At 45.0% G+C, this 24,073-nt stretch overlaps 1 long non-coding RNA gene across 1 annotated transcript in view; it reads right to left on the bottom strand.

The window, feature by feature from the left end:
* Nucleotides 1-1,679: 1,679 nt before the first annotated feature.
* Nucleotides 1,680-24,073, bottom strand: part of LOC135423411 (uncharacterized) — a 31,330-nt gene continuing 8,936 nt past the window's right edge. Inside the window, exon 3 of the long non-coding RNA XR_010434814.1 lies at nt 1,680-7,944. This is a non-coding gene — a long non-coding RNA (uncharacterized LOC135423411). The remainder of the gene's footprint in view (nt 7,945-24,073) is intronic.

The raw sequence follows: 24,073 nt of genomic DNA, 5'->3' as shown, positions 1-24,073 counted from the left end.
ACAGCTTCTCTGGGCAACCTGTGCCAGGGCCTCCCCCCCTCCCAGGGAAGGATTTCCTCCTGATACCTCCTCTCACCCTGCTCTCTTTCAGTTTGAGAGATCCTCATGTCCTGCTGGAGACAGACATGCAGTGACAGGAAAAGGGGAATGGTTTGGCTTCAAACTGAAACCTTGTCCTTGGTGCAGAGTTGACACTGGAAAACCAGATGGCTTTGTAGTCACATGTGGAGGCCAACTCATATTTAGAAGTTGCAATATTGAAGAAAAATAATAGAATACCCATGCTGAACAGAAATATTGGCATTGTCAACTGTGTATCGAATCCTGTCCATTTGTGGCAGTCTGAATAAACCTTTTCCATTAATTATATCCCTGAAAGAAACTGGTGCCTTTCCTACACTTGGAATTCAATAATTTACCTCTTGCATCAGTGTCTGAAATGGGTTCTCCTATTAAAGAGATGTATTCTAATTGAAAATTATTTTCCTGGGTTTTAGTGTATTTGTTGTCTGAAAAGCATCTACAATGCATTTCAAGGGAAGGCAGAAATACAATTTGTTTACTTGTCACTTTTCTTGTCTTTCAGAATTGTCCTTAGGTAAATGTGTGTGAAATTATAATTGCTAGAAAATTACAGTCTATAAAAGCTTTTGTATCCTTCCAGATGATGTGTTTGGCCCTAGGACTCAACCACAGGAAAAACTTCTCCTCTGTAGACTCTCAGGTGCTGTGCAGTGGTATCTTCCCCTCTCCCCTGTCCTGGAGGAAAAGGAGGACTTAGAGCTACTTGTTCAGGGTTTTTTTTCTTCTCCTGATGTTGTAAAAAGGAAGAAAAAAGTGTGAATAATTTGGCACAAAGCATACAGAAGTCATACAAGGTGTGATGATTCCTGCTTGCTCTCCCAGACCCAGGAACCTGCATTCCCTGGGAATTCCCAACAGCGGGTGCAGGGCTTCGGAACAGCTGAACCCTGAAAATCCGGTTGGATTAGGTTTAGCACCTGGAAGGAGCAAAGGACATTTGAGGAAAGAGGAGCACAGGGGTTACTGGCAGTGATGCTGCTCTCCTGGAGGGGGGTTGTTCCCTTGTTTTCTCCCGGGGCCTGGCAGTGCAGGTGGAAGTGCTGCTGTGCATTGCTGGGATGTCCCTGGGAGGTGTGAGAAACACGAGAGTTTCCATTTGCTGAAGCTACTTATTCACTCCCTCGTGGGGTTGACAAGTTTCCTGGGATACTTATATCCCATCCCACCACCTGGGAAGGTTTCTCATCCCACTGGGAAAAAAGCCATGCGGGAAACCAACGTGATATTGAGCAGAAGTTTGCATCTAGAGAGGATGGAGAGGAATCATGTCTGCAATTCCCCCATGTCTCTGCAGCAGCTGTTGGTTGTGCAGGCTCACCCCCCCAGAGCAATCCTGCCATCCCAGCCATGGTCTCAGCAGGGCTCACCCAGCTCTGCTCCACCAGGACATTGCTGCTGCTGCTGAGCTGTTCAGTGACAACCTCCCAGGAAGGAGAAACCCCTGGCCAGCCCTGGCCAGCCCTCAGTTCCTCTCTGGCTCACTGGGGCCAGGCAATGCCCTCAAACCACACGTTTCATATGTTGCCAACTGTGCTGCTGAAGCCCTGAGTGTGTTTAGCTGAGTCCTGTTGCAGGTGAATTGCAGGGGCAGTTAAAAGATGGTCAGATCCTTAGAACTACATATGACAGTCCTGGCTTTCAAATACACCTGAGACTTGCAGCAAATAAACCTAGATTTGTAGTCAAAAATATGAACCAATTCAGTTAAATATTAACATGGTCCTTTTTAAGTGTATGTGTGTATATATGTATATGATGACACATCGTTGCTATCCAATAACAAGTCCTGACTCTTACTTTGGAAAGCAAATAGAACTGCAAAATGTTTCCTTTGCATTCTACCACTTCAGCATCAGCTAATAACCACCACATATTAATTTTTAACAGCATAAAGAAATGAGGTTTTTGTTTTGAAGACCAAAAGTTCTGTGTGTCCATCGGCCAAGCTCGCAGAGGAAAAAGCACTTACAGGTATCATCTCAGTTGCTTGCAAACTCCTTCTTTCACATCTCTCTGTTCATTTCTTTCTTGCTTCAGTCTTCAAAAATCAAAGCTCCAGGTCTCACCCTGGCACCAGGGCTGCTGGGCTGTGGGTCTGCCCCGTGCATTTGGGTGCTGATGGGTTGGTACCTGGTTAAGGGAACATCAAGGAGCACAGCCAGAGTAAGGGATGTGGTTTTCCTTCTGCAGGAAGTCAAAATATTTTTTGTGCAGAGAGAGGGACATGGCAAAAAGCATTTGTCCTGCTCCTTCCTTGATCCTGGTTTCCACCTGCTTATCACTGAGCTGTTTTCTGGAGCCACAGACAGACTTTCATTTGCTGTACAGCAAACAACAGCATTTACAGATTAGAAATAACTCAGCCTGCCATTTCCCAACCTAAACTCTGACCAGGGTAGAAAGGCAAAGTGCTCTGAGCCACTGTTTGCTTCATGTCCAGCCAGTTTGTCCATCAATATTTCAAACAAGCAGCTTTCAATTCCTGAACTGGGAATACCAATCCTTCCCCCCTTCAAATGCTAATGAGCTTCTTCCCTTCCAAGGCTTCTGCTAGCCAGGATTTTAACATTAAATTTTGCTGGCCAGGGAAGGCACCTGTCCCAGGGCAGTTATTTTTAGAGGCAGAGCTGACATCCAATACAGTAGCCCAAGTTATAAAGTTGGCCAACATCCTCTCTCTGTGAGTTATGTTTTGCTTCAGCCTGATTAACTGTAGTTAAAAAATGAGCTTGGAGGGCATATAAACAGAAGAGCAGAAGGGTTGCTTGAAAGCATAAATCACACAAATATTAAATGGGAAAGTACATCCAAATTGGTACTTGTTTGCTCAAAGCTATTTAAATTCAGGGAAATATCATCCCTTCTCAAGAAAGACAGTTCATAATTTCCTTAAATGAGACCTAAACCAGCAAAGACCTAAAATAACATCCTATACCCCAAAGCATCACTAGCACAGTGAAAGGGCAGCAGAACACAGGCTGGATCCCACTTTGCTTCCTTCATGGGGACACGAGAAAGAATCCTGGCCCTGAGACAAATGAGCTTAGGAGGCCACCTGAGCAGAAAGGTCACAGCTGGACACCTCTGTCTCCCCAGTTCCTCCATCTCAGCCTCATGGCAGCAGCAGAAATGAGAATTTTCGTTCTTATCTTGAACACAAATTGGTCTTTTAATGCCCTTGCTGGTGCTGAAAACTAACAGCAGGGCAAGGAAGCCCATCCCTAAATGGAGATTTCTAACATTTGCAATATCCCACTGAGTTGATGAGGAAAAGGAGCTGCATTTTTCTTTTCTCAAATTCCAGTGAAAATACAGAGGAAAATTCAATAGAAATAAAAACTTTCTAAAGCCATTTTTCCTACAATCCAAGTGTCCTAGAAATGCATGTCATATGCTCATCTCCCTTTGTCCAGGAGGAAGGCACAGCTGGGGGATTCAAGACCACACATGGGCTTTTCTGTGGCAACACACGGAGGTTTCCATCCCAGAGCAGGTGCTGCACGAAGAGAACCCCTGCCCAGAGCTGTGACAGTGCAAATGTCTGGGACCAACACGGAGTTTTCTTACATTTAGCCACGGGATTTTCCCATTAGTGGTGACAGGCACCATTTTTTTCTTGTGCTGCCAGCCCAGTGCCAGCCCTGCACTCTGCAGGATGGCAGAGTCTGCTCAAGGAAATGTCTATTTATTCACCTGTGACACAAGGGAGTGTTGTCTCTGGGTTGAGGTGTGTGCTGGGAACTGCCTCTCTGCACCTCCCTGCAGGGATAGCTCATCTCCCAGCTGTAATCCAGCATTTCCCTGGGTGTGCTGGCAGCACTCAGGCTGAAAGGTGATCCCATACCAGGCTTCCCAGTCCTTCACCTGCCCGCCATTGTTCACATCCCTCTGCCACCATCAGGGTCTGGACAATGTTCTCTGCTGACTGCTCACATCATTTCTCATTAGCCACTTCTGTTGGCTTCATGTCTTTTCTGTACACACAACCCAAATGCATTAACAGATTCCAGTAGGTCCATTAGGATTTTCTCCCCAGTCTCCCTGGCAAACATGAGAGCATTATCACAGGCTCAGGTTTATTTAACCCCTCCAGATGCTGAGCATCTCTCCTCCTCCATTGCCTGCCAGGTTTCCTCTTGCTTACCCTGCTGAGTTTCCTTTTTAGTAATTATTAGTAGGGGTGATTTTTTTCTTCTTGAACACAACAAAATGAAAATGCGTAGTTTGGGCTCTTGCTTTAATTAGGCATTTTTATATAAAATCTGCTACTGCGTCTTTGTATAGAATTTCTTCAAAGAAAACAAGAAAGAATGTTGGTTTGCTTTGTTTTAGTTCTAAGTTTTTCACTGGCTTTACCCATGGGTAGATTAATTGAAACAATGCTAAACCATGCATGAACTTGGCCTGTAATATTTTTAAATATTAAAAAAGAATCAAATTATTCCAAGCAAGCAACTTGTCAAAGTCTGCCCAGGAAGACATCAGGCAGGGATAGGCAGGGTTTGTTTTTGTGGTGTTTCAGTCCATCGGGGTTTGATGCTGGTTCAGGCAGGGATTGGAGTATCCAGCACATCTGACTCACCCAGCCCAAGCTCCCCCAGGTTCTTAGATCTGTTTAAAAGAGCAGCAGTTGGGAGGAGCCTGCACTGTGCTGCTCCAGGCACCCAGCACCCAGCACCCCACGCAGGGACAGCCACACCAAAGGCTGCAGCAGGAGAACCCTTTGGGGTTTGCCTGGAAAATGCTCCCACACCTCGATCCATGCTGCCTCCTGTTCCAACTGCTGTGCCTCAGGCTTGTGAAATGCTATATGGTGAAGTTAATGTGTGTTTATTTTAACAATAACAGCTTTACATGAGGGGAACCCCTGATGGACTTGTTGAGCAGGACTGTTAGGGGCTGTAGCTGTGGAGCAAGAGAAAGGCAGAGCTGTGCCCAGGCTCAGAGCAGAGCCCAGGCTCAGAGCTGTGCCCAGGCTCAGAGCACAGCCCAGCCTTAGCTACCTACACTCATGAGGGAGGGACCAAGTCTGCCCATTTAGCACCAGTGAGACCGTGTCCTGCTTTCTGATCCTGGCCACGTCCTCTCCAGCACCTTGCCAGTGCCAGTGGCACTTGACGCCGGTGTTTCCACTCTTTAGTTCAGCTGACAAATGACAGACTTGGTCCTGGGTTCTTCCCTGCCATCAGCTGGGCTCAGCCCCAGGGTGCAGAGAGATGCTCGTGCAGCTCCACATCTCAGCCTGGGACTTCAAACTCACCCACAGCTCATGGCTGGCAGGGTTTTGATTGAGTTTGGACTCCTCTCTGTGGGGGAACACCCAAAACACTTGGACATCTCTGCAGAGTTTTTCTAGCCCAAACAAAACTGTCCTCTAACCTAGAAAGCAAGCAAGAGATCCCAAGATGCCAGCTGGATTAGGAGTAAGAATATTCTGTTGAGTGGTAGTCTTGGACTTGTAGTTTTGGTCTAAGCCAGCAGCTTAGGTACTCATTACCTAATAAAAATTTTGGTGTGGGCCAAGGCTCTGAGCAGAGCTGAGGTTCCATCATTTCCTTGAATGGAAAAAGCTGGAAGGACACAGTTGTTCCCCTGAGCTGACCTCCTGAGGGCCAGGGCAGCCTGGATCCAGCCCTGGGCACCCTGACCCTGCAGTGCTGTGGGACACAGCGGCTGTGGAGGGGGATGGCTGAGGGACTGCAAAGCTGCTGCTGAAGGAAGGGCAGAAATTCGGATTTGGGCAAGGAGGGAAGAGGAAAGGCAGTGGGGGCACAGGGTGGTGACAGCCCTGACAGCTGTCCCCTAACCTGTTAGAGGGGCCATAGGGAGGCACATCATGGTTTCTTTTCTATGACCCTCAGGAAAGAAGAAGTCCCTGCCCTAAGCCATAGCAGAGAGATACTGGGGAACTGCCACCAGCTAGGGATTTGGGATAATCTGCCTGGGGAAGCTGTGTGTGCCTCTTCAATGAGTTTTCAAATAAAGCCCTTCCAGAAAGGACACAGCTCTGTCCTGCAGCTTGGGCACTGCTGAGGTTTTTGCTCTCCAGCCCAGCACAGAAAAGATGGAAGGAAATGGGGAGATTTCTCTCTTCCAGAGGCCAAGGTGAAAACAGACCGTCATGACCATCTGGATGGGACTGAGCCCTTTCCCCCCCCATCTCATTCAATTTGTTTATTTTTTAACATGCAGACAAGGCCTTTGCCTCTCTTCTACCAGGAGATAGTGAAGAAAATACTTTTCTGAACTGAATTTGCATCTTTTACCCATCCCTTCTATTTGCATCCTTCCCTCTTTGGAAAGACTAAAGCTGGAGTGTGGGACCACCATCTGCAAATTATTTTTTTATTAACTGGGCTGTAAATATTTTTGTTGCTAGAAACCTGCAGCTCCTTACTGATCTCAGCTCACCTTGCCCCCAGCCAAGGACTGAGTGTCGCATGAATGAAACAGCACCACAAACGGGACAGGATCAGAGGCTGCAATAAGAGTGTAATCTGAGTAAAAACACTGGATCTGTCTGTTTATGGATCTCATAAATTATGTTGGAATTGTGTGGTTATAAATCCAAGCTGTCCAGTAAACCCAACAACTAATTTGTCAGTGGCTCGTCCAGCAATCTGACTCTCCCTTGCAATTGCTCACCATGCAGATAACAAGGTGCCTTACAAATCTCTTGGTTAAATGTCATTTGTTTCAGTGCCATAACATGCTATGGATCATTGCTCACACACAGTAACCCAATTATATTAACCTGTGCAGCAATACAGTGTAATGACATGACATTAATTCGAACACTTCAGAGGTTTCCAACAATTTGGTCTTTCCTCCAAAGGGGTTTTTCTCCTTGAGCATCTTTCTCCTTCTTTCCTCCCTTCCCAAAGCTTAGAGGCAGAGCAACATATCTACCCAAACACATCTGAAGTCATCATAATTTCCCAAATAGCTGAAGCTCGTTCACAGCTTGGGAAGTGGGTTTGAGCTGTATTACTTGTTGGAATCTCTCCAGATCATAAGTATGGCTGTTCCTCAGGCTCAGACCTCTCTGGCATTTTTATAAGAATACCTTTGAAATACAACCCCTTACATTTGTCAGTGTTGATCATGTGATTCTACAGAAGCAGGGGGAAAACAGCATTTTTAAAATACACACATGGAAAAAACCCAAGCCTACAGAAAGATGAAGCTGTTGTTATTTTCCAGCATCAGAGAGGAAGCTGGATAAACCCACGAGCAAGTGGCTTGGCTGGTTTGCCTTCTGTTTGCATTGCTGCAATAGGCACAACACAGAGACAAGGTAAATTTGATAAAATCGTGTTTTTCAGGCACCCTGACTTCTGGGTGAGGGCATAAAAGTAGTGAAGGAGGCTATTTTATAATAATGAGCAGAATTCTATTTGTTTTTAAGAGAAGGCAAATGAATTTCGAAGTGTGCTGAAAATTTCCTTCATTCTTATTTCTGAGAGTGAAAGCCTTCTGCCTGGTTTCCCTGGCTGTCACTGAAAAAATCTCCAGAGGGCTATAGAGAGGGTGCAAGAGGGTAACCAGCCAGTTCAGAGGGGGACACAGGTCCGATGGGAAGACGTGAAGGATTTATGGATGTGTCTCAGGGCTGTAGCTGTTTTCCATCATTGCAGTGGAAGGAGGGGGGTGGGGCATGTGGGACAGATGCTGATCCCTCGGTGATCCTTCACTCTCCAGCTGTGTCACCACAAGTGGAGTAACGTGCCCACAGCCTGGGCTCAGTGTGCCCCTGGATTTCTGTGTTTTTATGGCTTTTTCCAGCTTCTGCAGGGCAGGCGAGGAACCCCATCGGGGGAACGGGCTGGACTTGCTGAGATCAGCTAAACCAGCTTCTTCCTGTAGGAAGAGTTTTAGTAAGTAAAGAAATAGAGGCTCATCTCTGACAAATCTTACCTGACACAAACATATTCGATCAGCCCCACACAACCCCTAACAGGCGCATCTAAATATTATGAAGAAATACGTGGTGAGCAGCTCCAAACACAGGGCCTGCAATGCACCCTGGCTAAATTCTAAATTCTTTCCATTGTGCTGTTAAATGCATCCAGCTGTCCATACCTTAAAGTTAAATATACTCTACTATAAAGCTGAACTGAGAGTGGAAACTATTAAAATAAACCCAGCTATTTCCCTGTTCCCCCTCTCCCTCCCAGTCAAGTATATTTTAGTTGGGGAAGGAGGAGAGTTATAACAACAATTATTTGATGTGGTGCATGGCAATGTCAGGGGGAGAGGGGAGAGGAAGGGGCAGGGAGTGGAGCAGCCCCAGTTGGATGGGCGAGGAGAAATGGGAGTGAATATTCTGTGTGACCTCAGGGGGGCAAAGGAGCAAGAAAAACTCTGCCTGGCTGGGTTTGCCATGCATAAAAAAGATGTGTGGGAAAAGGCAGAGAGAGGGTGATGTGGTCATGGATGAAGAGGGAGGTACTGGAGAGCCATGATCATCTATCTCATAAAGGAACAAAATCTTTGCTCTTTCAAAACAGCCTTGGGGTCTATGAGAGGCAAAGTGTGTCCTAACAACTGTTTTTGTTTGGTTCCTTCTTTATCGTTATTTTATCATTAACTTCTATGGAAAAAGCAGAGATACAACAGCAAGAAAAATGTGAACAGGGATGATTCTCAGTTCACATGGGCAGTGCAGGTTCATGCTTCATGTCCTAGGATTAGAATATCAAATTGCAAACTCTCTTATCCAGGGCCTGGAGCAAGAAGAACATGGTAGAGAAACAATAGCCCACAAGAAAATAGCTTTTTTTCTGACTAACTTTCACCCAATTTTTCCAAGAAAGTGAGGCTTATCTTGTCTGTCTGACATGCAAGTGCTGTAATTTTTTCCTGTTTTGTTTTTTTCAATCAGCAAAAGACAAACACCAAACCCAGCACTCCTGCTGCAGGAAAGGCAGTTACAGCTCAGCCCATTTTGAGAGGTGCAGCCAGGTGACCTGTTGGCCACTTACCCACCCTAAGAGACAAAGGATGCAAGAGGAATGGCTGCAAGGCAGATCAGGCCAAAAACTAATATATTGCATCTCTTTTTGCCTGTGTTTTTCTTAAAGCAATGCCCCTACAGAGCAGGGAGATCTCTCCTGGTCACTCTGTCACTGTGGGGGCACAGAGGTCCCAGACTGTGGGGGTCTCTGGCAACCAGAGGATGAGTCTTGTTCCCCAAATACCAAAGCCATTCCCAAGCACTCAACAGGACACTCCACTGGACACTGTCACTTCATTTCATGGCAAGTTTGCCAGATGTTTCTGTGTGATCATGTTGGCTAACATGCTCATTTGGCAACACAGAAGAAAACAAATCTGGGGAGCAGAGAAGGGAAATGTGGCTGTGAGCAGCAGCGTGAGCTGGTGACCAAGCCCTTAGAGCATTTTCCCCCTCCTTGTATGTGAGCCCAAATTATTGCCCAGGTGAGGTGAAGGGTCAGATTTAAACACCCTGGCCAAGCAAGTCCAAATCAGTTTTATCCTCCAGTCCCTCTCAGTGAGTAGCAAATGTTAAATTAAAAAAAGACAAAAGAAAAAGGAAGTTGTTTCAACATCACCTTTCCAACACTCCAGATGCTGCCCTGTGCTGTGTTTGAGATTTATGCCACTGGAGTGCAATGCAAACACTGACTGCATCAAACCTGCAGGGAATGTTGGATGCAGGGAGGGCATCAGGACACCAGCTTGTTAAGGCTGGTAATCAGGCTTTATATGCCTCTTTTTATTGAACTTTCTGCATCAAAAAACATGAAAATCAGGGGTGGGAGTGTAGTTTTGCTCTATTCTTATGGAACCACTTGGAAACTTTCTTCGCTTCCTTTTGTTTTGGTCATAAAATTCCAGAGCTGTTCTTCTAAATATGAACTTTTGCCAAAAAAAATTCCTATCTCTAAACAAGTTTATGCATCATGAGAACATCAATTTCAACTGCTATTTTCACATCATAAACAGACCTTGGTTGAAGGCAACAGTCTTCACTTTGAAGGAGGATGAAAATAATGTCTGGGTTGGCTGTTGGTAGGACAAGAAACAGCAGGTTTAACATGCAACAAGCAAGAATTAGATGAAAGCCTAAGAGCAAGACCTGAGTGCTTCAGTTCAAATCTTCGTTGGTTATTCCTGCACAGCACACATCTGATCCTGTTTCCTGCTCTGTTGATGTCTATCAGCAACAAGGTGATTTTCCACTTAGGTGGAAAGGTGATTAGCTAATCCACTTAGTCTCCAATTATTTAGTGCTGTGCAACTATCTTGTTGCTGTTTGTCCTCCTGACAGCTCAGGCAGCAGCCCTACAACATAACTGAACCCTGAAGCATGTCTGTGTGGAGGCTCCCTGAGGTCAGGGCCTCTCAGGGTGTCAGTGACAAAGAGGGGGCTGTGGAGAAACCCTCTGGGGTGAGGAGAGGGCTGCATGAACCAGCTGCCTGTGTGGATGCCCAGACTGGCACAGAAAGCAGCCTGGCTGCTGAGATTGTGCCAAAAAGGAAGGGAAGGTGGAGGGAGATGTTTCTGGTATGAGGTGTCCAGCTTATCTCACTGGCACTTTACTCTGACATTTTTTAAAATAGATGTCCCTCTGTCACACTTGCTTGGGATGCACAGGAATAGCAAAGCCAAGTCATGTTAAAGTGTCCCAGGATCACACCAGCAGTAGTTTTCATGGCTCTGACCCTCAGCCCCTTCTCTCCTGTCATGCACTTGAGATGGGAGTGCAATGTGCTATTTGCCAAGTGTCAGCTTTCAGGAGTGGTTGGTATCAGCCTACAACTATCAAAAGGCAAATTAAAGGTGAACTGGAGTGATCTGTGCAGTGGAGAGTGTAAATGTGTGAGATAAGAGGGTTTTGATGCCAATCCAAGTTGCTTCCACTCTCTCTCCTTCCTCCCTTTTATATATATATATATATATGTATAAAAGCTTTTCAAAAGCCATTTCTATGGCTATCTTGTAACCAGCTCTACATTTTCCCCCACTCACCCACTGACTCCTCTGCGCACTTTATTCCATTCTTTCCATAAGAGAAGTCTTTGTTTCAAAACAAACGAATGCACTTTGCACTTCCACAGCTGGTTTTGATCCAATGATTTCTAACAGCTTCATGGAGGGGCTTTCAGCACCTCAGAGAGACGAGAAATGCACTCTTTTAGAGCCCAGGGCCTCTGTGTCCCAGGGGAGTCATCACAACCTTCCACACCAGGTAGCCACTTACACCTGTGAACTGAGAATTTAGGACCCTGGCTTTGAAGCTTTTTGCTCTGGCCATGCAGAGGGGCTGGGCAGTGGGCAGTGGGGGGCCAGGAGCCAGGAGCCAGGCAGCAGTGCAGACACAGTAAAGGCTGTTCCCTGGTGTTCAGCAGCTCAGAGGCAGCCTGCAGGAGTCCCCATCTCCTCCACCACTCTCTCTCCTGTCCCTGCCAGGAAACCTCTTCTTTTCATTTCCCACCCATCCATGTCAGATGTAGGAAAAGAACCAAATGGTGCCAACGCCACCCATTTTAGGCTGGGGCTTGCAGAGGTGTATGAAGAGGTTTGATGACTGATTCCCACTGAAAATAAGTGGCAAATGGACATTTAATGCTCTCTGGCTCTGCTGACAGCCTCTTGCCTTGCTGGGTTAATGGCCTTAGGTTCCTTCCCCTCCCAATCTTGATGCAATTGTTTTATAAAAGCTGCATGACCCACCCCATGACAATCTTTCACCAGCTTTAAAATCCTTTTTGGTTCAGGTCTTGCAGCCTTTGCTAGACTTAAGTAACTTGACAGAGTGAGGATTGTTGGCCTTTGCTCAGCCAGGAGGTAAATAAAAGCCTGGCTCCCTTTTCCTCTGCTGAGAGTCAAATGATGTATTGACAGAGGGCACGATGCAAATTCACCTCCATTCATCCCTCCTGTTCCTCATTTCCCTGGAAACAGGAGGATGCCCCCACTCATTCCCTGCTGAGAACACGACCTGTTGAGAGGTGTGCAGGGAAGTGCTGTGAGGAGGGGCAGGTGTCCCATGGGCCATTTGCAGCTCACTCAACAGTGGTTTAGAAAGGCACAGAAAGCAGACAGCAATGGCTTTTCACAGACCTGCTGCCCTTCAGGTGACCTTGGAACAAATACGTACCTATTCCTCCTTCTACTCCTATTCCTATTCCTATTTCTTTTCCCATTCCTGTTCCTGTTCCTATTCCCGTTCCCAAATACCTGCATGCCCTGTTTCTCTTCCTGTTCCCCCCATTGCATAATTGGTGATTTACAGGGTGAATTTCTACAGTTTAAAGAACAGTCTCAGGGCAGAGACAAAGCCCCAGGGTGATATTTGCAGATGGATGTAGTAGAGCCCTGCAGCCCTTGTGCCCTTCTGAAACCAAACACTTCCAGACTGGATTTCGGGGCAGTCCATGTGATGGCCATGAGGAGCCTGAGATATCCCACATCCACCCCGAGGAATTCCATGGCTGACAGAGACAGGCTGCTTGCAAAATGTGTTGGGTTTTTTTGCCGGTGTAGCTCCTGATGCCTTGCTGGAGGTCAACATTTGTAGGGAGATGAAATCTCTGATGTACTTAACTCTGCAGGCAGACAGCCCCTGCCCACTGACAAAGCATTTCTAGGGAAGATTAAGAGTTTGCTACTCTTTAATTAGGGAATTAGAGGCGTGACTGCATCCAGGATCTTCAAGAGAGCCCTCCCTTGCTCTAATGCAGGAACTATTTCACAAGATTTTGTCCTGAATGTGAATTCAGAAGTCCCAAAATAACAATTATAGATCTGTTCATGGCAATGGATGAACTGGGAGATAAAGAGATTTGTAAGAGCTGCTTTTACCTGCAGTGGCACTATCCAGAGAGAAATTTCTCTGTCCATGAACATTTATTTTGCAGTCCAGACTCAGAGGCCAATTTCCCAGCTGGATTCATGTCCCTGACTCCAACCCAGCTCCGCTGTCCCCAGTGCCAGGACAGGCTGTGGGCACAGCACACCCAGCAGCTGCTTGGTTCTCAGGCATTCAAATGCTCTGAGCAGCTGTCAAACCCACTGGTTTACCACTGGTTTGTGACTGAATTGCAAACCCACTTTATCCCACATAAAGTTACTCTTGTGTTTTTTAAAAGTCACCTCTACAAAGCCCCATCCTGGCTCTGTGTGAGGGCACCAAGAGAGAAGGAAGGGAGATGCTGCCACTTCAGGAAAAAAAAAAATCCTAAAATAAATCCCAAACCGGTCCAACTGGCTGGGGTGCAGATTCCTGCTGTCCACCTACACAAGCCGCACGCCCTTGATGGATTGATTTTATTTATCTATTTATTTTGTGAACGTTTTCGCAAAAATCCGAAGGGAAGCAAGGTACAAAAAGAGCTGCTGTCACTGGGAAGTTAGTCATTAACAGCCAAGTGTCTCCCAGACAATCAGGGAGGCTGCAGCCCCTCCAAAGTTTGCATGTCATTAGGGAAGGATGTTGTGATGTGACAGACACAGGGATTTAAGACAGATCTTTTCCTTGCCCGGGGTCCCCTGTGTTTCTCCGGTGTTTATATGGGATCACTGAGCTATATCAAGCGTTCAGTATGAAATGCATGAAGCACCATCCACATGCATCACCCGTCAAGAAAGATTAACTTTTCGCTGCACAGCAGCACAGCAACACTCCCAGGGCAAAGAAGGACTGCCCAGACAGAAATCTTTCTTTTTCTCCTTCGTTCCTCTCATTAAAATTGTGGATGGCTGATGGAAATGGCTTACTTAGCACAGAGGTGAATGGCTAAGAGCTAATCTGCTGCAGTTTTAGTCACAATAGTGATTTGACTACACCTTAAAAGTGCTTAAACCACTTTGCTGAATCAAGTCTGAGTCCAGAATAAGGTGAAAATCAGAACTGACCTGGAATTTAATGTCAATTATTTTATGCTGCAGTTTCCCCTGAATGGATAAGTGAAATATCCCATCTCTTTGCCCCCTAAATCCATGTCAGAGTCAGACACAACCTCATGCTTTAACCATCAAGGAGGTGAGGATTTCTCTTGGGACCTGGATTTTCAGCTGTAAGCAGGTTCACCACTGTTGTCTTAAGGATATGAGCTGGTTAGCTCCAGGTAAACAGCAGGGTTTGGTTCCATCCCTGTCTTACAGAGAGATTGGGGGCTGGACCTCTCTTTCTGTGAACACAGGGATGGACACCAAACCCTGCTGCAGACCTGGAGCTCTCCCCTGTGTCACCTGGGGGAGAACTGGACCTCTTGATCTCTCTGTGTCTCACAACACCCCTGCCATCCTCTACTGACCACACTGGGTGTGTCTAAAGGGGTGGCTCAGGCAGGGTTGGTCTGAAGAGGTTCCCACACCTCTTCTCCTGGGCCATCACCCCTGAGCAAGGCGTTGGCCCCGCTCAGCAGCAGCTTTTCCCTTGCTGTGTTTTAACCACGGGCACAGGGCAGAAGGGAGAGCATCACTGCTCTGCTCAGCAGGGCACTGGGCAGCCAGGACCCATGGAATGAAGGTGCTCAAAACAGCCTGGAACAGATGGACTTGCATGGCTGACTCCTGAGAGTGCTCCAGGACAAACCAGCAGCATCCCCTTCAGAAACACAAGCCAGGCTTGCAGCAGCAGCAAACCCAGGAGGAACAATGTTGGCTCCCACTCTGGCTGAGAACTGACCTGACTCCAGTGACTGGGTGTGCAAACAAGTGGTCACTGGGTCCACATGGCTTCAGTGGGCACAAGCAAGGGCAAATCACTCACAGCACAAAGTTGTTTTGCTGTCTCAGGGCCCACATTTCTCAGGGGAGCCCAGTAAGAGGTTTAGGGATGTTTTTCTCAGTGCAGGAGCCACAGTAATACCTCATGTGTATCTCAACTAATCATGTTAAAGAAACCAGACCTAAAAAGCATACCCAACAATCAATACCAGAATGCACCAATATTATGCACCACAGAACTCACACCCCTATTTTATATACGTGTTCCTATTTCTCAGTACCATTTCCTTATACAGAACACCCAAGCACAATGATTAACTTCACTTTAAAACTCTAGCAACATATAAAAATACCTCCCCTTTTTGGTGATATGTTAGTGCTGATTAGCTGCAAGTAGCCATTAAAACAATTTAACATGTGGCATTTTGGAGCAGAGCTAAAAGACAAGAGCCCCGAGTTCAAAGACTGAGCTGGTGCTGAGCTGCTGCTTCCACAGTTAGTGAGCATTTCCTCAAGCAGTGCAGGGTAGGAGCAACTTTCCAAAGAGACAGAAAAGCCCTTTGCACTGCCAGGAGATGCAGAGGGAGGGGAGGAGGCAGGGGAAGTTTGCTGTTTGGTGCCCTTAATCCTGTTATCTGTAGCAGCATCACAAAGCTGCAGTGCAAGAGCTCCTGGAACAGGCGTGGAAGAAAAGGCTGCATGTTCCTCATGCCCTTCCTCAAGAGTTAAACCCATGTTTTCCTGTGTTATTGTGCCAAGCCCTGCTTGCACAGGGAACACAAGTTGCTTGAATTGATGACAAGCTCAGACACCTCACTCATCTGCAGTAGAGATGGACACACAGAACTTTGCTCCCAGTCTCAGAAGAGATGATGATCCTCAGAGAGCAGGACAGCTGTCCAAAGTAGGATCATGCTTTTTCCTGCACTTTGCATCTGGAATATTTTTATTCAGTATTTTTATTCAATTTTATACTTAACACAAGGTCCAGAGTTCAGCCTGAGAAACATGGAGCATCTTGGCTCTAAATAGCAGTTTTGTACTTTATCAGAGGGAAGAGCTCTCTTTCTGCACTTTACATCAAGCAGAATAAGTTCCTCAGACAATCTGACGATACAAATCTAATGCTAAAACTTAAAATGCACTTAGAATAACAAAGACAGCCCATTTTATTACGTTTTTAATTCCATCCAACACTTCAGGTACACGCAAATCCTCCAACCTGTGGTATGAAGGCTCAGTGTAAGACACTGAACACAAATATCAATGTACTTATCTTAATCTGCCTGGTTCTGGATGCAAACATAGAAATAATGTAATAAACTTCTTTGCTTCAGCCACATAAAAACATCCCCCACCAAAAAAAAAAAAAAAAAAAAGAAAAGCTACCTCCAAACTTGTCTAATTTTTTTTAAAGAAAAAGGCAATTTTTCACATTTTAATAGCTTTCATTCCATGTCTTAATAAATGCATGTTTGTTGATTTGTGTAAGCATGATGTAGGATTCTGCAAATGAATGTAATCTGCAACAAGGGGATAGCTAACCACTAGCTAACACTTTTGAATAATGAATCCCTACTGTATCAGATGGACGCTATTCATAATAATTCCTTGCTTTTCTCATTTTGTCGTGTACAGTAGCGATTAATCAATTTGCAGTGTTATGTCACCCGCAACAAATTGCTAGCACCAAGACAAATTTATTGCTTTATGATAAAAGAACTTGTTTAGGTAGAAATAAATTAAATTTGGGGGTTGTTATTTGGGTTTGATGTTTACATGTGTGACCCACGCTGCACAGGCCAGCAGAGGGACAGGGATCCAATTATAACCCTGGTGTTGGAGGGGAGTTCAGAGGGGACCAGAAGCAAATGGTGTGTTTGTGCAGCCAACTGGCCCTTGAAGGGAGTGAGTCCTCCTGGGAACTCCATGGACGAGGCTCTTCAGAAGAATCTGGGAGGATTCCCAGAGAGCAGAGTTGTGCATTCAGTGTTCCTGCCTTGTGAAGGTGGGATTTTGGTTTTGGGGATCTAGAGGAGAAGCCCCTCCCAGGGCCCCAACAAGTGACATGTTTATGTCTTCTTCCGAAGGTGGTGTTGGTTTGTGGAAATGGACTGGGCAGGAATAGTTTTCCAGGGAATAGCCAGGGAAGTCTGGCTCCCAGCTGCCTATCCATCTCTCTCCCAGATGACAAACTCCAGCCAGGAGCAGCAGCCAGAGGTTTGGTGCTGGAAACCAAGTGCTGCGTGTCTGCTCCCACTGCTGCAGCTTCCCAAGGCACTGGGAGTTGACAGCCAACCTCGAGGTTGCAAAGGCTGATAAACTTCTAGCACTCAAAATGCCCATTTGCTGCCTTTATTTTATTGTTTTATTTCTTTTTAGCTTCCTTCAGCCTTTAACAAGCCCTAATGTCATATAAACTGCTCCTCCATAGATCGAACTTTTGCTCATCCTTTCTCCTTCCCGCTGCTGCAGAAATCGCTTTGACTCTTTCTCCCTGCATCAAATGCTGCTGTTACTTCTCTTTCTTTGCCTGTTTCTTCCACTCCTAGCTTTTTCTCATTTCTTGTATTCCTGACCAGGCATTTTCTGGAGCTCTGGATAATACCTCTCCCTTCCCTGCTGCTCCCTACTAATGTCCTTGTCACCCTTCTCCTGAATCATTGCTGCACCATCCCAAAAGATGTTTAACTGAGATTACCCTGGCTGGAACTGCAGGACTGAGAAAACCCAACGTGTCAAATGGTTCCTCCACACTCACTGCGGGCAAGGTGACCCTGAAACCTTGGGAAAACAGCTGGCCCAGCTTCAAGGGTTGAGCTGGATCTGCCCTGGAGTGAGATGAGAGCTCCACACATCTTCTGCCTTCAAGCCCTCTTTATGCTGCCTAATATTCCCTTTATCAATACAAAGTGCACGTGAGGTTCTGAATCCATTAAAAAACTTACATATTTCAAGCATTGAGACCTACATTTTAATTAGATTTCTGTTTTTAAGAAAAAGGGTAGCAATCATTTTTAGGTTGAAAAAGGAGGGTAAAAATAGTGAAGTACAGAGTTAAAAAATCTCAGATTATTCAATCAATTAATTGGCACTGTTAAATCCTATAAAATAAGTAAAAAATACGTAAAGCAGGTTTATCCTTATGCACATTAGTCCAAAGGGGGAGGGTGTTGTGTTATTCTTAAAAGTGAATCAATATTTTGACAAAGCTGATATTTACGCTCGCACATTTCAAACCCTTTGATGCCCACGTGGGACTTGGCCTCACAAACATGGGTTGCCAAATGCATATTCATTAACCTCACAATTGGCTAATCCAATAAAAGAAAGAAAAAGAAAGAAAGAGAGAAACAAAAAAAACCCCAATGCCTTGGTAACATGCTTATGGAGTCATTTATTGTAAACATGATCCAAGTGGCTCATTCCAGACGTGCTACTAAAAGCTTAAAAACCACTGGCATTGCTTACCCCCAAGTCAAATCCTGCACAAAGAAAGGGTCTTCAGGCCAAGCCAAATGGAAAAAGGGAATTAGAAGGATGTTACTCATTCATTACTGCCACTTTAATCACTTAGAGGTCCAATTAAGTATAAATCATTAGTATTAAGTTACTTTATCCGGGACTCTTTGTAACACACATGACTGGATTTGGAGGGCTCTGGGTGGTGAGATGGAGCGTGAGCTGAAACAGGCAGTGAGATGTTGGGTTCCCCCCTCCCTTTCCCCTTCCCCTGCTCTGAAGTTGATAAATGAAGGCTGCATTCTAGGTGCAGCAGTAATTTCTGTAGTGCACTCAAGTGCTAGGTCCCTTGTCTCCTCCGAGCAATGAGGGCACCGTCCCCTCTAATGCCTCGGCCTCCCCCTGGGCTGCCCGGGGGCCGGACCAGAACCAGGCACAGTTTCATTTCCATGCACAAATCCCCAGCACGGGAACCCTTTGTTCATTAACAGATCCATCCTTTCCTCAGGAAGGAGGAGGAGGGAATAGAAAAGCCAGGAGAGAAAGTGGCTTTCATCCCTTTCCTGGTCTCTGACCGCTTTTACTGCCCAAATCACTCCCGAGGAGAGAAGCGGCTCCGGGACACGTTAAAGACTCGGTGCAACAGCATCCTCTAAGGTCCCTTCCTCTTCTCTTCCTTTTTCCCCCTCTTCTTCCCAGGGATAAAATCCCCCCAGCGGCCCAGATCACTGTCTGGGAAGCATATTTCCTTCTAATCGGTTTTACAGCTCTTTTAAAGTAATATGTCAGATCATTTTCTCCATATACATAGTTAATGAAAGTAACCCTACAAATTCATTTTAAATAGATGGAAGTTGTTATAACCCTGATCTGGAATTTATTACATTCATTACAATCTTGCTGAAGTAGGTAATGTAATGGACTATTACTTTTATTATCTTTTTAATCCCTCAAAATTATTAGGAACTGACTAATATTTGGCATCACCCTGTTAATGTTTAAACAGAAATTGATATCTTCATTCATCTAATAAATGATGGGGTCTTTTTTCTGCAGAAGAACTAAAGCTGGTGACTCTTCTTTTTTAATCTGAACTAGGCCAAAAGATTTCTAAGTAAAATCATAAACTGACAATATGGTAATTTTATTAAATCAGCTCTTTTATCAGGTTATGAGAACACTTTCCAGAACATTTTCATGACTCCTGACTGCCTGGGAGCAACCTGGGCCCCGCTGTTCTCCGTGGGGAATGGATTCAGACTGTACTTCAGCAGTCAGCCCTTTAATCCAGCTTTTTGCCTCCTGACCAACAGAAGCAAAACCCTTCCCAGTCATGACAAACTTTCTTAACCACTCAGGAGCAGTGTTTTTCAAGGTTACCCTCAGGTGCTTTAAGCTGGCCTCCCAAAACCATCACTTTCTTGCACGTGTTCTTTAACAGTCCCATGTCTGATACCCAGAGGGGTGTAATTAGTGCCACTAATTCCCCACACACGTTGTCAAAAACACGAGCGCTTCCCTCGCTCGCTGGCAGGTTCACTGGGCACCTCTGGCTGGGGACTGAACCAGGAGCCATGCATTGCATGTTTTGAGGGTTAAGGAGTCTTCTGGGGGTTATTTCAGGGTGGCAGATGTGAACACAGACATGTGGCACATGTGTGCCCTCCTGTGTCCCCACACGTGTGCACATGTGTGTGCTGCTGCCTCCGGGCACCGCAGCCCATGAGACTCAGAGAGCTCCATCTGGAAAGGCTGAGGTGCAGCCTGGTGCTGTGCAGGAGGTCCCCTGGGGCCTGAACTTTTCACCAGGAGTGATCTGGACTGCGTTAGAGCCTTCCCCTGCCAGAGCAGTTGACATCTCGCCAGTGCTGTGCACGCGCCGCTTTCCCCGGCAGAGTTTCCTGCTGCCGGGGGGTTGTTGGGGGTCAGGGGCACGGGAGCAGGGCTGTGCCATCTTCCACGGGCCCCAGCAGAGTGGCACCACTGAGCATCAGCGGCAGTTGGGTCCCTGACTCTGCCAGGAGCAAAGTTCTACTGTATTTGAGCAGTGTTTTTGGTTTTCCACACAAAATCTACCACCTGGACTTCACCTCTGGCTAAAGACCTGTGATATCTCAATGGGCACATTGGACACACTTCCCAAAGACACCTGAATGACAAAATGCCATTTTTTGGAAATAACTTAGAAACGGTAACTGTGCAAACACGTTTCTGATACAATTTGCAAAAGCACCTCAATTTTATTTTCCATTGGTGATGATGAAGGTGCTTTTGAACCTGACATAAAATACCTATTTGTACTTTTGCAAAGCTTTAGACACCTTGAAAAAGTGGAGTCAAAGTCACTTCTAAAATTGCACTACCAAGTCTGGCCCTTTGGCACTGGCAGAAATGTTACCCAGCATGCAACCTTTGAAAGCATACAAGATGTGTTTTAAAACTTTTAATTTGTATCTCACCTTACAAGTGCTACTAATATTCATTATAGATTAAGGCCAAAAAGAAGATAACAAAGAGTTCTTTAGAGTTTCTTTGGAGTAAAAACTCGGTTTTGCAGCACAGTGCAAATGAAAGGCAAGAAAACTTTCTTTGGGCAGTAGCCCTAAAAAACAGCTACTGAGGTATATATATATTTATATGTATATTAAAAAGATCTTTTTGTTAGTATACAGGTGAAAAAATGCATGGAGTTGGTGGCATGATAAAAGAACTAAAAAGGTGACTCACAGCGTGGTTTATTTTTAATTGAGATGAAAAGTGAAAAATATAAAAATATAGAGACAACCCCGAAAGAGAAACATTTTCTGCAAATTGACCAGGTGCAATGAATATGAGATAATATATATAATATATTGATGAGAATGAATATGAGATAATATATATAATAACATATAATATATGTTCACAGAAATAAAGGTCCCTGAAACAAAAACAAGTTGACAAGTGGCAGATTTCAGTGACAATGATGAAAATGTTAGCAGGAAGAGCCTGCTTGGGCTGCAATTGTGGGATTTTTGGGAATCATGCAGAAAAACCAACCTAAAAACTTTTACCTGTGATGTTCATGTCTTCAAATACCACACTGCCCAGTACTGGAGAGGAGGTGGGGTCAGAGGTGCAGCTGGGCTCTCTCTACTGGCTTTGATGGCCTAATGCTGGTTAAGAATCTGTTACAAACATAATCATGTTCTGTCCTCAAATGTCCTCTCAAAGTTCAATCACCATTTTTATCCTGTAGAACTGAACCTGCAGTACATATCTGACCCAAAAAATCCCTGAACCGTTCTGGTGCCCTCAGCTCACGGCCTGACATCCACGAAAAGAGATGGCAGGGAGATGCTATTTACTACACTTTTAAAATACACTCCATTTTTGTCTCCCTGCTAATTGTAAATAAAAAAGAATCTAGGATTTGGTGGCTGGTTCACAGAAAATCAAGTCTTTCAGATGCACATTAGAGCCAATACTTCCTTGTCTTACATAAATGCTGTCGCTGCTTTATGATCTGCTGCTGAGATGGAGTAAAAGGAGCAGAGGAAAAGAATCCCTTTTTTTTTTTTTTTGTATTCCAAATACTGCTTTAATAAGACTGAAAGTCTCTCTTTTTCTCTCCTTATAGCCCTACAGCAAATAAATGGAGGTGTCAGCCCAACACCCTTGTAGGTTTAAACTGAATGGAAGTGTCCTTTTGAAAAGCTTGTTCTGTCTGACAGTCCTGAATGTGCTCCTATTGCAGTTCCTTTGAACACCCATCTTTTCTGTGTTGGTGCTCTGCTGACATGGCTTTTCGTTGAGTTAAAGATTAACAGAATGACAGGACTTTGTGATAACTTAATTGCATGAAACATAGTTGTTCCTATGCAAATCAGAGTATAATTGGTCACTAAGAAATTACTCTCCCTGTATAAAGATGGCAAAGTGGATTTTGGACACACAGGGGGAATAATAATCTATTGCCTTTTATCATACTTGAAAAACATAGTTCATGGTTTTTACAGTGAGTGTTAGACATGCATTTAATGCCATGAAACTATTTGATTATGTACATTAAATATCAAGTCTGAGAGCTCTAAAGCCTCCTTTTAAGTGTATTTTATCATCTGACATTGGAATTAACATAACAATGTGGGAGCTCTGCAATAGATTCATAAATTGTGAATCCTAATGGGCATACCTTGCAAAGGTCCCAGGGTATTTACCAGGCAGAGAGGACACAGCAGAAACTCTTTTTAATGAGAAAACACTGAAGAAGCTCCCTGAAACAGTTTCTTTATTACAATTAGGCTGAGGTAAGGGTAAGTATGGGATTATAGCACCATCTAAAAAAATATCATAAACCAGGTTAGAGAATGATATTATAATCACAGAAAGGGGACTACTCCAGGGCAGCTGCTGCAGCTCTGACTAAAGGTGTGTGCTAAGCAGCAAATGAAGAAAGAAGGTAAAGAGCTAAAGAGGTGTGTGCTGACCACACAATCTGGGATACTGTTTCCCAAACTATTTACCTCTTTGCCTTAAACAAAAGCAGGGGTTGGGGAACGGAAGTGTGTGAGCTAAGCAAGAGCACAGTTACCGTGCATCCCACCCTTCTCCCCCGGTGTTTGGCTGCAGAGGCTCCACACTTTAGGAATGCTAAAGCACAACGGAATGGAAATGGTCTCGGAGCAGAGCGAGCTCCCGAAATGAACTGCACGCAGCCCCTCGTGTTGGCATGATTGATACTGGAGCATGTAGGTGTAATGAAACTGATGCTGTCTCTTCTGCACCTGTGATTTATTGAGTACAAATTTAAGATGAGAAAAGGCCCCATACCAGGAGCTGCATCTTCCCCCTCAAAGAGGGTATGGTCATCCATCACCAGCCATTGCAAAAGGCCCAATAGTGAGCGGCTCATCAGATGAGCCAATAGTCTCTTTGTTGGGATTCCTAACAAGTGTTGGATCAGCAAAAGTCTATTTAGGCTGGTGGACCTTTCAGGACCAATTTGTAGTGGGTCACTGATTCTGCTAGTGTATTATCTTCTTTACTACTAGTACCAGTTGGGCAAGCAGCAAAGATTAATGATTTTAGCTGCCGACTATTTGTGGCAATCTACTGCTTCTGGACCAAAGATTAAGATTTTTTTGTGCTTTACTAGAAAGGACACACCTTTTATCTGGGACCTGTTTTTATTTGCTGAGTTCTGTACAAATGCTAAAAAAATAATAATAAAATAGTGGGCACCTCAGTTGCCTTTTTAATGGCAATAAATAGGATTTTTGCTGGTCCATAGCACAACAGAAGGGGGTTTTGCAAGGGAATGATAAAACTCGAAGATGAGATTAAGTTTCATTCTCATTGGGATACACAATATGGCAGAGCACAGCTTTCCTCCCTATCCCTCAATACACAGTTCTGGGAAAATACCAAGGTCTCTCTCCCTTTTAAAAAAAGGGGAATAAGGGAAATGGGACCTCTACAGCAAGAACTAATTTTCCAGGTTCATATTTAATTGTTTTTCATAGCAGAAATCCCCATTATAGTGGATTTAGCCAGGGTGCAAAATACCTCAAGATCCATCCCAGGAGCCTGAATCTGTGCTGGGCTCCCTTGGCTTCTGGGGAGCATCTGGGGTGCCAAGTGGCTTTGGCCACTTTTGGAGGAAGTTTCCCCGTAAAAGAATTCAGAAACAAGGATGATGTGACTGTATAATTGTGGCAGAACTACACGAGACACTGACTGACAACTTCCAAGAAAGCAAAGAAGATTGGGGTGAGAATATGGTTAAACAGCCTTTTCAGAGATATTACCTGTCTCTCATTAGCCCACCAGCAAACTCTGAGATCT

Source organism: Pseudopipra pipra, chromosome 17 (genome assembly GCF_036250125.1).
Source record: "Pseudopipra pipra isolate bDixPip1 chromosome 17, bDixPip1.hap1, whole genome shotgun sequence".
NCBI lineage: Eukaryota > Metazoa > Chordata > Aves > Passeriformes > Pipridae > Pseudopipra > Pseudopipra pipra.
The sequence above is the reverse complement of the archived record's forward strand: the minus strand, read 5'-3'. Positions and strand labels throughout refer to the sequence as shown.